This window comes from Trachinotus anak, unplaced genomic scaffold (assembly GCF_046630095.1).
Source record: "Trachinotus anak isolate AG129_WGS33_773 ecotype Australia unplaced genomic scaffold, CSIRO_AGI_Tana_v1 ptg000012l, whole genome shotgun sequence".
Taxonomy (NCBI): Eukaryota; Metazoa; Chordata; class Actinopteri; order Carangiformes; family Carangidae; genus Trachinotus; species Trachinotus anak.
Window position 1 is genome coordinate 17,525,891 of NW_027273863.1, and position 13,072 is coordinate 17,538,962.

At 40.3% G+C, this 13,072-nt stretch overlaps 1 protein-coding gene across 1 annotated transcript in view; it reads left to right on the top strand.

Annotated features, from left to right (window-relative positions):
* The window catches only part of b4galt2 (UDP-Gal:betaGlcNAc beta 1,4- galactosyltransferase, polypeptide 2), a 161,149-nt gene that overhangs the window by 23,154 nt on the left and 124,923 nt on the right, over nt 1–13,072 (top strand). The window lies entirely within an intron of this gene.

The following is a 13,072-nucleotide window of genomic DNA, read 5'->3' on the forward strand; positions in this document are numbered from 1 at the left end:
ACAGCTTGGTTATTTGTTATTAAAATAGTAACGTAGGTGATAGCAGGCCTCATTAGCTGTCTCGAGTCACAGCATTCCCGTAAGCTGTGAGTTGAATAGTTACACTATTTGACCACCAGCTGCAGTTAACTGGGATGAGATGTCTCCCAGTTTCAGGCTACCTGGCTGTGGCTATCTCATTGTGAATATAACAGTCGTGTCCATGAGAGTGACGGATTGATAAAAGCTCTGACTGTGCTGTAACTGATCATTAGATCGGACATCTGTGCTGTACTTGAAGCATGTAGCACTGACAGTCCACTGCTATATGGGGTAATATTTTAATATTCATATGACAGGCTTGCAGATGGTTCAGGTGTTGTCTTATTCTGGCTTAACTGTCTTGTACATGAAGTCATAAAAAATATGATGTTTCAGTCGTTTTTAGTTTTTTATTACATTGTGAATTGTTTCAAACCTTGTAAAAAAATATATAGTAAAAAATATATATGGGCCTTATTGCCCAGACCTATATTGGCTGTGATAAAAATCCAAATGGAAACAAAAAGGATTTTCTGTTGTGTTTCATGCTTTGAGCACAACATGTTTGGGTGAATGTATCATGTTAAACAGTTACCTCGCTTCTGTTCTGTGCTGTAATTTCCCCTTATACGTCATTATATGTGCATGAATGAGCTTGGATGGGATTGTTCCATTTTAATCACTTCCTGTCTTGCTGAATCATCTTATCCAATGTCCTATTTGCTTTATTTGTTTGTTCTGCCAGTTTGTTGTATGTGTTGTTACAGCCAGTACATGCTGTATGGCTGATAATGTAAACCAGGAGAATTTGCACATCATTGATTAGCGTAATGAATAGGGGAGATGAGACCTTGACTGGAGCTCGATGCTAGAGGATACTTTTATATATTCAGTAAATAAATGCATCTCCAGTCTTTTTCCAATTAGTGGGAGAGCAAATGTAGCTATAATTTTGTTTTTCCGGATCAGTCCGCAACGTAAAACGGATTTAATGTCAACGATTTACACGGTGATATTTCAACCTTATAGACTCACAGCCGAGCCATTAGCAAAGATTCATGCAGCCGGACGAGGAAGCACACGTTTACAATAACACGCACAGCAGCACAGGTACACAACGAAGCTTTAGGGAGATTTCTTTTGTGTTTTCATTTCTTAAAAGAGGGAAGTTTTTCTTCCAAAGTTATGAATTTAGTGTTTTACAGTTTGTAGCGAATTGGCGTTGCCTGCATGAGCCTTCAAAATACCTCATACAATCTAATTTAGGTAAAGAAAGAAAAAGGAAAAAAAGAAAGCAATGTTCTGTATTTGTGAACATTTAACTCTAATTATAAATACTTCACACTTTTGCAGCCTGTTTGTGTATTCATAAAAAAAAAAGACTATAAATTCACCACAGGACAGTACAGTGACATTGTACAGATGTAGACACACATGCACACCTACACAACCATATGATCGCAGTAATACACTGGTCACACATATCTCATGGGAAAAAGGTGCATCAATAGGGGGTGCAGTGTACACACGCGAACACACACACACACACCTCATTATCATCAGTATCCATCCACCCAACAAATCAGAGGTTGATTGAGTCACACTAAGCCTCGGGTTTACTAAATCCATAATTACACAGTGGACACACACTCGCTCGCTCTGCTCTCTGTCATGAATACTCGCTGATAATAGAGCTCAGAAAGGAGGAACTAACTACTATCATTATTTCACATTAGCTGAAGTAGGCCTGACCTGCGTCCTGTTTATTTCAGCATCTTTATACCAGTCAGATACCAATGAGGCCAGAAAAAAAAAAAAAAAGAAAAAAAAACCTTTTGGCTTCTTGTTCCTTCACTTGGATGTTTTTAGCTTCGCTTTGCAGAGTGATGTATATGCAGAGTTTGACACTGGAAGGCAGTTTTCACTTTCCTCCGCTTTCATCTTTGTGCTCACCTTAAATCTGAGGGTCTCAATGAGTAGGATTTGTAACATCACAGCCATTCCCAGAATCCTGGTCCAGTTTAGACCTGGTGCAGCTTACACAAGTGTGATGAGAAAACTTGAAAGCTCCAGTGAGCTCCAGTGAGCTTTTAGAAATATTGTAACTAGTCATTTTCACCTTTTTTACATTGAAGAAGAAGCATTTTTATTTGTTTTAAAATATGTCTGGAGAAAATCAAAGAAACCTTTAAACCTTTCCAGATATGTAAAGTTACTTTGGAGTGAGGAATGTTTTATACTTCCAACCAGGTCTTGCAGTGGCAGTAGAGTGTCTTTGTCAAGGAAAGTCAAGCAGCGCACCATGAAACACTATATACAAATAACTATGCATTTGGCAAATATTTGTTTTACAACTAAAAGACCATTGATGCAGTTATTCACACAAGTGAGACCAGGCACCAAGCAGGCATGCAGCTGGCCAGCATTGTTGTTGATATTTGGTTGAATGTAGTTCAATGTCAGGACAACGTTGAAAGCTGACACTGATATTTTGCTGGTTTTAAATTGTGTTGTTAAGTCACCAAAATCCAACGGGCATCCAAACATCTCGACGCAGAATACCAGCATTCTAGCTGTGTGATATGGTGACCAGAAGCAGCGTCTGGTAAATGTCTGCATAAACGTAACGATGCCACTTAGCCAACACTGGGGTTTGACGTCAACCCAGCTAAAATGTAATGTCTTGACGTTACACTGACGTCCGGTTTCAGTGGGGATTCACACAAAGAATACAGTTACAGTTACATGTATTTACTCAGCACTCTGTAAACAGTTAGTTCTGTAGTTACATTATTCTCAGCATCAAAGAGTTAAAAAGAAATTCTACCATGGCTGATGTAGAGGCTCCTTACCTTTTGCACAAACTGCCCCTCAGAATGGACTACTCCTCTGAACAAGTAGCTTTTTTTGCACTTTGTCCGTCAATAATTGTGATCGATAGTCAAGGAAAGGAAATCTGGCAGATACACAGTATGGGAGGTGAAGATGAACATTTTTTCCTCAGATTCTTTGGGGCTTAATTAGTAAAAGCAAATAAATGTACATCATGTCAAGTTTTTGTAATTGCTTTTTTTGTGATTACCAATTTATTTTCCAGGTCAGTAATTTCTTCATAATTTCTTCATAATTCACAAGATGTTTGCTGGAATAGAACTACATAATTTGGGTTTAATTATAGGGAAAATAGACAGTATTCAATTGATAAATTTCCAGTTAATTAATCCTACCTAATTGCTAGTGTACTACATGGAGAGTCAGGATTGTTGAAAAGACAAAAAGGTGACATGTCTACAAGTCATATTTGTTTAAAGTTAGAAACATGAGTGTAATTAATTAATCAGATTACATAATTCATTTCAGGAAACATTTTAGGAAATTACAGAAAACAGTAGCGCATTTCCACCATCCTCTCATTCTTCATCATCCTCTTCATCTTCATTTTTTCCCCCCTTTATTTGGGCTGAGTCTTTTCAGACAGCTTGGCCTAGGTCGACAGCTGTTGATATTAAAATACGTTTGCTTCATTTGTTATTCTAATATATTCACGTATATTAATGCTGCATGGTTGTTAATATAACAGATTTATATTTCTTTTGTCAAATAACACTCAGCAGCACTTTGCTGATGAAATGAAAACATGTTTCTTATTTTCTCCCACCTGCTCCATCTGTAAATGAGCTTTGTAAACTTAATCCCTTGCGAGCAGGCACTGCGGCATTGTCAACATTTTTCTCTCTCTCTTTTTTTTTTTTTTTTTTTTTAACTGATTGCTTTTCTCATTTGATAATGAGGTTTGTAACGTGCTTTGAAATTGGGAGTGGGAGATAAAGCTGTCAGGTTGATTTGTCTGAAGCTGAGGTTCGCTGATTCCATTATTTGGCCTGGAATTGGCTGTCAGTGACTCTGGATTTGGCATTCATACCAGGCACAGGTGTACTCTTGTAGCTTATCTCTGCCTTTTCTCTGTGATGGAGTGGCTGCCTGGGGCCTGTAATGAGCAGGAAGACAGAGGAAGACTGAACGAGTCTGTTTTTCAGGCACAGGTGCGGAGAAGGAGAGAGAGGGAGATCTAAGGGACGCTGGTATGATGGTTGGTATGAAGTGAGACAGACAGAGAGGCGGGATGGAGTGAAGGAAGGAACAGCAGGTGGAGAGGTGAGGGGGTGTTGAGGGAAAAAGAGAGAGAGACCTTGAACAGAGGTATACACACACACACACACACACACACACACACACACACACACACACACACACACACGGAAAGAGAGAGAGAGAGAGAGAGGGAGGTAGACACAAACAAACAAGCCCTTGGCTGTCCCAGAACACCAGCTGACAGGTGCTGCCTGTATGAGTGGCTAGCATCCCCACTTTATATCCTGGCTGCATGTGTGTGTGTGTGTGTGTGTGTGTGTGTGTGTGTGTGTGTGTGTGTGTGTGTGTGTGTTAGTGTGAACTGGTATGTGGGCTATGCAAATCAGCTGTTCATCAAAAAAATGTATCCTAGGTATTGATAACTATTGCCAAAAGAAGTGATCGCTGAAAAGTTTTGTCTTTTCACAGTAAAACTGGCAAAAATCAGGAGTGAAAAAAACCACATTAATTATTTTCTCATCTGCTTTCTATTGGTTCCTGTGTGATCACCTCTATACTGTATAAAGCAGTTGCTAAAGTATAAAGCAAAGCTCTCAATTAAGCGGTCAACCTTTGCTCCAACCCCCATGAGATGTTGCGTTGTTTGACAAAGATTGAATGAATGAGACACAAGCAGCAAAGATGAGATCTCTAGAGTGAGATCTCTTCTTTGCTGAGCGATCTCACACTACATGATAGATGAGCAGCTCCGTGATGTAGCAGGACTTCAGCATTGAGTCGCTGTTTCTTCGCAGTATCTCTTGCATATGGGTTCAGCAACTCACTGTGGACGTTACAGTGAAGGAATTATAGTGTCCGGTTGGTTTACCCCTAGGAGGACTTGCGGGTGGGGGCCGCTCTGTTCGCCCTGTCGCCACCGCGACGAGGACAAGCAACTGGAAAAGTGATTGCTTTTTTGATCAGCTTTTTGAAAGGCGAATGGGTTGGGTCACAGCGGGCTATGAAATTCAGTGCTGCAGGGACAGGGGGGCTGGCAGAGGCTGAGGTAGAGCAGTGGAAAAGGAGGGGAGAGAAAATTACAATGTCAAGACAAAAAAAAAAAAAGTAATTAAAAAAAGGATGAAGAATGTGCGGCTTGAGTTCCATCCTTTGACAATACAACTCCTAAAGAGCAAATTGAACATTTTATGATTAATAGTAAAGACGTGAAGGGAGTAAGACGTCAAGACGGAACATGAAGGAGAGAAGTTAAGGACACGGGGGAAGTGATGTGCACTACTACAGTGTGGCACGCTATACAGGCGACGCAGGGAGGAACAGTGAAATGCTCCTGTAAGCCCGCTTGTTGACGTTGCTGTTGTTATAATCATCGTGTCGTGTCCGTCTTGATAAGGGTGGCAAATGGACTGCTTACATAGCACTCCAGTCTTATCGACCACTCAAAGCGCTTTACAATGTAAGACACGCTCTCCCATCCACACACAGTCATACAGCGCTTACGTCTACGCATAGAGCGCTTCTACCATTCACACACACTCACACAGTGATGGAGCAGCCATCACAGGCGAATTGGAGTTTGGGGTTCAGTATCTTGCCCAAGGACACTTCAAGACGCCGACTGGAGGCACCGGGGATCGAACCGCCGGCCTTCTGATTAATGGGCGACCCGCTCTACCTAATGAGTCCTGTTCTGCATCCAGTATCTGCAGTTTTATACAACAGAAGAAGACAGTTGATTCTTGCTAATTACATTTGATTGGGAAAACCCTGTAGAGAATCCAATTAAAACAAAGCCTGGAAAGTAGCTTTTAACCTCCCACTGAGTTGAGAGTGTGTGTGTGTGTGTGTGTGTGTGTGTGTGTGTGTGTGTGTGTGCGCATGTGCACTCAAGCATCCACATGTCATTTGTGTAGGAGGAAGTGATTAATAGCATGAAAAAATAATAGGGTTCAAGCTTCAGAAGACTACACACACACACACACACACACACACACACACACACACACACACACACACACACACACAATTGTTCATGTGGATGTCTGAGGATCCACTGGCTACAAGCAGAAAATTGCTTATTAAAAACTCACAGATCAAAACCAAACACATAAAAGTTTGTTTCACTGCCCAGTGTAGACTAGAAGCAACACCTGGTCCCACATCAAATAATCCACAGGACACAGTGGAAAAAGTGCTTTCCAAAGAGGTCAGAGATGTTATGCAGAAAAAAAGGGTGGGGGACGCATTAAGTGCAGAACAATGAAAAAATGAAACGTGCTAAATACTGTATGTGTCTAGGGCTCCGCTGACTGTGCTAACACAGGGCAGCGTTCTAAACCTTAGCAGTCCTATTTAAACCCTCTATTAAAAATGTAAGAGAACGGTCATAAAACATGCTGTGCCACAAACTCACCCTTCATTGAGCATTGGGAAGGTGAGGGTATATGAAGGGGAAGAGGGCCTGTGCCTCCCTGGACCCAACCTTGGGCCTCCCTGGACCTAAGGTTTTATTTTCACATTTTGCAAGGAGGGAGGGTGAAGGAGGGAGGTTCAGGCTCTCTGGATGCTTTTTCCCACAGGGGACACGCATGTAAAGTTCATGTCATTTCATTCGAATGACTCTCTGGCTATGAATAAAACAAGATTACACCTCTGTGGTCCAGAAGTGGAAAAGTGGTTGCTGAAAAAAGCAATTGTATTATACATTGGTATGTGTACATTAGAGTAACTGATACATGTTAAGATACAGCATGTGCACCGCTACAACGTTAAAATCAATTACGAGTATTAATTTTGTGGATAGTAAAACATGTTAGGGATTAGTTAATTCATGTAAAGTACGGAAATGAGATTAGAAAAACAACCTCAACTGAAGTAAAAAAGCTCAGGATTCGTGTCTTGTGCCGGCATTTTCTCACCTGTTTGTTAGGCAACGAAAATAACATCACTCCAGTGAGAAAGGAAAACAGCCCATTTTCCTCACAGCTTTCAATCAAGCCAATAAACAAGGTCGTTCCCTTCAGAAACACATTTCCTTACACTCCCACACAACCAGGAAGCCGACACAGCCATGGCCGCAAAGGCAAAGGGTTCTTGACAGCATAATGGCTGCAATAACTTTATTAAAATGGCCCTGCTGCCTTTCTTCAGTGCCATTCACTTCTTTCCTCAGGACTGCTCTGCTGTGTATGTGAGTTTCCATCCATGTGTGGATGCATGATTTTATTTTTTTCTCCAAAAATTATTTACAAATCGTTATCTTCTCCACAGTTTTTCTTGTTTAGAATTTGAATATAAACAGCAGCTATTGTGCAACATTAGCAATGTCTGTGCCTTCACCCGAGCGAAATATGAGCGGGAGCTCATCTGCTCCCAAAGGTGAAACCCTGCGTCACAGGTTGTCTCGGCCTTTGTGATTTTGCACAGTGCTACTGCATCAAATGTCCCAGCAGCTGCTTCGCCCCCCGCTGATCTCTCTGGCAGACGGCAGAATTGGTCCTTTACAAACGCTATGTGGATTCAGGAAATGTGATATGACACTGGAAAGGACACCTTCAGGGCTCGCTCAGGAAGGATCACTTGATGCTTGAATGGGGTCGATTGTTTAACTTGTGTTTCAAGTGTGTGTGTCTGTGGACACAGTGGTACATGGCTGAAGACCGGCAGATGCAGCACAGAACAAAAATGATTCAAAATTGCAGTAAAAAAATAAACAACAAAGCATTAACTTATGTTTACGTACAGTCAGAGTTGTTTGTTTGTTTTTTTTGGTATTTGACCAGAACCCCAACCTCAACCGAGTTTTTATCATTATAACCATGACAACAACACTAACTAACCTGAACGAGGTAATAATAATTTAACCCAAACCATGACGTTCCCTAAACACAGGTAAAACCTACACCTGATCAAACATTTGTCAAATTAAATAGCCAGAATTATTTTTCAAAAGGGATCGTCTGTTTCTTTGTACCTGTGTGCGTGTCCAAGTGGTGTTGTCTGCACTGCGTGTGTGTATGTGTGTCTGTGACACATACACTGTTATACTGTACGCTGTGTGTTATTAGTCCTGACGGGGAAATCGTCTCGGCTCTCCTGGTTCAGAGTGACTATTAAGACGTATGTGTGCTAACAAGCAAGCTCTTCCACTGACAAATGACAAAACACACTGCCCCACACTGCTGTTAACACACACACTGCTCCCTCACTGTGAACACCCACACCCACACACACTCTCACTCTCACTCTCACTCGCTTCTTTCAGTTTCATTTCCTCTCTCAGTTCTCGGATTGTTCATGTCTCTCACACATCTGCAGGAAAATAGGATGATGAGACAGAGAAAAGATTTTGAGGAAACAAACACGAAACAACAATTACTGTAGCCCTTCCGTGTAAAACTATAACACAACGGTGGAAGAAAAACAAATAAATAAAGCAGGTAACAACATTTCACACAACAAATAAACAGAAGACTCGGCAGCAGTGAATACAGGATGAGAATGTATTTCCATAGATAGTATCCTGTTTGGCAACGTGAGGCGAAGGTAACAGTCTGTCACGCTCGAACTGAAAACAAATTCATACCGTATAAAGCTTTATATGCTGTAGGTATACTGTAGCTTTCTCAAAATTGTATTTCAAAATGATTTAAGAAATACATTATTTAAAGGAAATGGTTAAAAACATCCAACCTGCACCGTCACCCTCTGCTGCAGATTGGAAAGTCCTGTGTCAGCCAGGAAAAATTCAGGTCTCGAGTCATCAGCCTTGTTTATTTTGTCATATTTTTTTCCTTCCCCCTCGTTTTTATTGCCCCTTATTGTGTTTTCTGTTTGTGATGCCTTTAATGCATAAATGCTTGAAGCAGAAAAGTTGTGGCTGCAAAATGTGAAAAATGAGGGCTCCTGCTGCACAGCAACACGTCATAAAAGGTTGGTGTAGGTGGTCTGTCAGTGTGGAGGGAACTAGGAAATTCAGTGTGAATACAAAAAAAAAAAAAAAAAAAAATAGAGGTTTTGCATTTTTTTAAAATAAATCCCTGCGGGTGGAACCAAGTTATGCATATAAACACATCGATTAGGGGTGAGCCCAGGAAAAATGAGCACTCCCTGTTTTCTTTTTCTGCTGTAGTTGTCTCAGAATGATACCTGCATTATGCAACCAGATATCTTGTTTTCTAATATATCTTTGTGTTTTTTCCTTATTTTTATTTATTTTTTAAATATTTTATTTTGAGTTTTTCCAATATCCAAAATACACACACAATTTAAAAAAAGGAGAAATAGAAAAAATAAAAGAGAACAGCAAAAACAAAGACCCCAAGCTCCCCCACCCAACCTCCCACCCATCCAGAGAAAAAGGCCAGAATATAAGAAGTACATTGAAATGGTGTTAGTGAAAGCTGAGTTGGCAATACCTACTGCTGCTGCAACAAAATGTCCAGCGAAATATTCAGGATCCAGAGGAAACTAAGAACAGTCACCAAGAGGGACGGACAATAAATGACCAGAGAAACACACAGAGTCCATTAGTCGTAGAAGGTCAGAGTGAGTGTGGGGTACTCAGTGTTTCTCCTGACCCTGTCCCCTAATATGATCAACAAAGGGTCCCCAAATCTTCACAGACAGTTAGAGTATCAGTTAGACATAGAGTAGCTTATCTCTTCCAAGTAGAAACAGGAAATCCTGTCATTGAGCCAATTTTATTATAAGGAGGGGATGAAGGTTTCTATTCCCTCAAAATAAGTTGATTCTCATGTGGTCGTTGAAAGCAGTATACACAACAGCCAAATATAAAATACATACAATACATCTAAAGTCAGGGGCGACTTTCTTCCCAAGTATTACACTGTACCATTGAAATATATCCTCCCAGAGCTTGAGCACATCGGTGTATGACTGGAAGAAGTGAAGTTAAAGTCCCATCCTCCGACTCACGTTGGTCACATTCAGGAGAAATGGATAGGGCAGATCTGATTCTTGACCTTTGAATAGTGTATATGGTTCATTTTAAATTGAAGTTGAAGTCTTGTATTAACAGAACAATCCTTAAGTCTGCTTAAGTCTGCCATTTTCACAAAGCTTAAGAGGTATTTCCTTTGCTCATGCATCCTTGAGATATTCACAGGAGATGTTCTGCTTAAAGATAGTGACCAACCGTGATATTAAGTGTTTGGAGGTGGGAGCCACAGACATGCTTTCATAAAAGGCATGCTGTCTGGGTGAGATGTCAGAGTCAAACACTGTCTTATGAAGCTTCTCGCTTGTAGGCAGCAGAGAAAGTGACTACGAGAGAGACTGAATTTATCTTTTATCTGACTGAAAGAGGCAAGATGATAATCAGCAGCTGCTTTTTGTTTGTTTTAGCTTTTTTTCTCAGAAAATGTTGTTATCATTTCTGTTGTCTTAGCTAGTTTGGTGTTTTATACCTCAGGGCCACCTTGACACACAAAGTGCTTTGCAGATTTGTACATTTCCTCTGCATAAAAAAAAAATGCAGTGATTGTTTGTTTCAGATGGAAAAGTCTGTAACCCTTTGAGCCCACTGAGTATCAGTATGAGTTGTGAAATAGTCAGAGGAACGTAGCTCTTTACTTAAGCCATATTAGGAAACTTTGTCTTGCTCCCTCCACATCTGAGAGTTTTTTCCCCATGTCCAGCTAACAATGGATGGCTTGAAAAGATCAGAGGGATTTGCTGACATCAATATGAGATAATCCTTCAATATGTTAGTGCAGTAAATTTGTCTGAAAGATCATGAAGTGAGACGAATGGGACCAATATTTGGTCATTTGATCACGACCTGCAGTACTCCACAGCACTTCAGGATTTCCGTGTGTTAGATCCTATTGATTATGGTTGATTCAAACACTATATTGATCATCAGTGCATCATGTCTGGCAGGACTGTGCGTGTCCCGATTGCACTGTGAGACAGTAACCCTGAGTGAATTTCATCTGCAAGCTGACATCTTTGAGTAAACTTTGTTTCATTTCGTAGATGTTTTATGCCGTGTTGTGGCATCCTAATCAGTTACACACCAAACCTTGACTCCAAACTTGGTTCATATCAAACCATGAATTTTGCACGCTGCGATACACGTTCACTTTCTTAATTTCTGTAGGTGAATTGTGCATTAAGTGACGCCCCGGGTTTTCCAGTGTCTTCCTGTGTCTTTTTAAGTGTGTTAGCCATCGTATTTTCTGCAGTGTTTCCCAATTCTAAAAAGAGAACAATGTGACTCTGGGGTTGTGTCAAACGTCGCTCTCTGTTTGCTATCTGGTGCACTATATTTACTCCCAGCCGCTTTCTTTGAGTGTCCTAAATATGAACTATTATACGGTAATGCCCCTAAAGATCCCCATGTCCACAAAGGACAGGTCCAACATTGCAGCTTCACTTTTGATGGATGTGTAAATCGCAAATATTGGGGTTCTTCACTTGTTAGTAATAGAACAAAATGATGATGGCTCAAAATAGAAATAAAATCTCAATTTCACACTCACCACAGAGTAAAATATGTGCTATGAGGGGAATAGAGAATGAGCAAACAAGAGAATGATTTTTGGACCAAGTCTCAAATTGGTGTGGTGGCAAAGTTTGGACCAATAATGGGGTGTTTGCCTGAGTACATTGTGGAAATAACCACTGTTTGATTGGTTTTTTTAGTAAGTTTCAATTCATCCAAATGTGAAGCGAGAGGCGGGGCATAATCTGTTTACATTAATCTAATGTCTCTTCATGGCTACACATGCAGCTTTCTCCAGTATTGTAGCAGCTTGCACTATGATTAAAAACCAAATTAGTTGACCTCTGGGTGTTTTGATTAGTCTACAAAGTTGGTGTTGATGTTTAAGATCTTTTTGAGTCGATGTTGAAGGTGGCTGTTGTTGACTTCATTAATTAGGTCACTCCTCAGGGATGAGAATAATCACTTGTGCCAGGCAAAGAGTCTACTGGAAGTGATTTGATGGACACATGTTGGTAATTAACTATGTAGCTGTGAAGGTTTTAGTCATAAATTTTAATCTCAACACGTAAATGTCACTGATATACTGCAGTAATCAAAGTCTTATAGTTAACCATTAACCATGGAGCTCGTTTCCTTTTTTGGGACAATTCTGTTTACAGGCTTTAAGCTGAAATATATTTATCACAAGAACAAAACCATGTAAATATTCTGTTTTCGGTCCTCCTACTGTCCGTCATGTTCTGATGAGGCTTCCCCAAATCCATAGCAACACTCGTCCGTTACTGAGTGGGTGGTGGGAGAGGATTAGTATATTAGGTTGGTTATTAACAGCTGATAATTGTATTTAGACAATTAAAAAAAAAAAAGAGGACATAACTTGTTAGTCACCCAACAGCTGCAGCACTCACACCATGAAATCTCAGCAAGCTGTGTGTGTCGATAACATCATATTCACTGTCTTCCCAGTCAAATAATCAACAAAAGAGGTGTGTTTTATGTTTTTGTTTTGCTGCGCTTAGGAAATTCTTAAAGATAATAATAGATGAAATGAAATAACATATATACATAATTGTTTTTATCCACTCTAGCAGCATGACTCTTTGGTTGCAGTGTCAGTGCACCACTGAAATATCTCAATATTACACAGACATTCATGGTCCCAAGAGGTTGAATCCTAATGGCCATGGTGACCCCCTGACTTTTCCCTCTATTACCACCATGGAGTTCCCTTTTTTTTTTATTTTTAGTGAAATGCACAAACAACTACTGGACGAGTTGCCATGACATTTTCTACACACATTCATGTCCCGCTGAGGATGTAGTGACACTTAAGTGATTCTGTGAGTTTTCTAGTGCCATCATCAGATCAAAATTTGAATTGAATTTTTTTTGGTTGATGACCAAATACCTATAATTATCAAATGTTAGCATGCTAACATGGTAAATTAAGACAGTAAGCGTGGTAAATATTATACCTACTTACCGTCA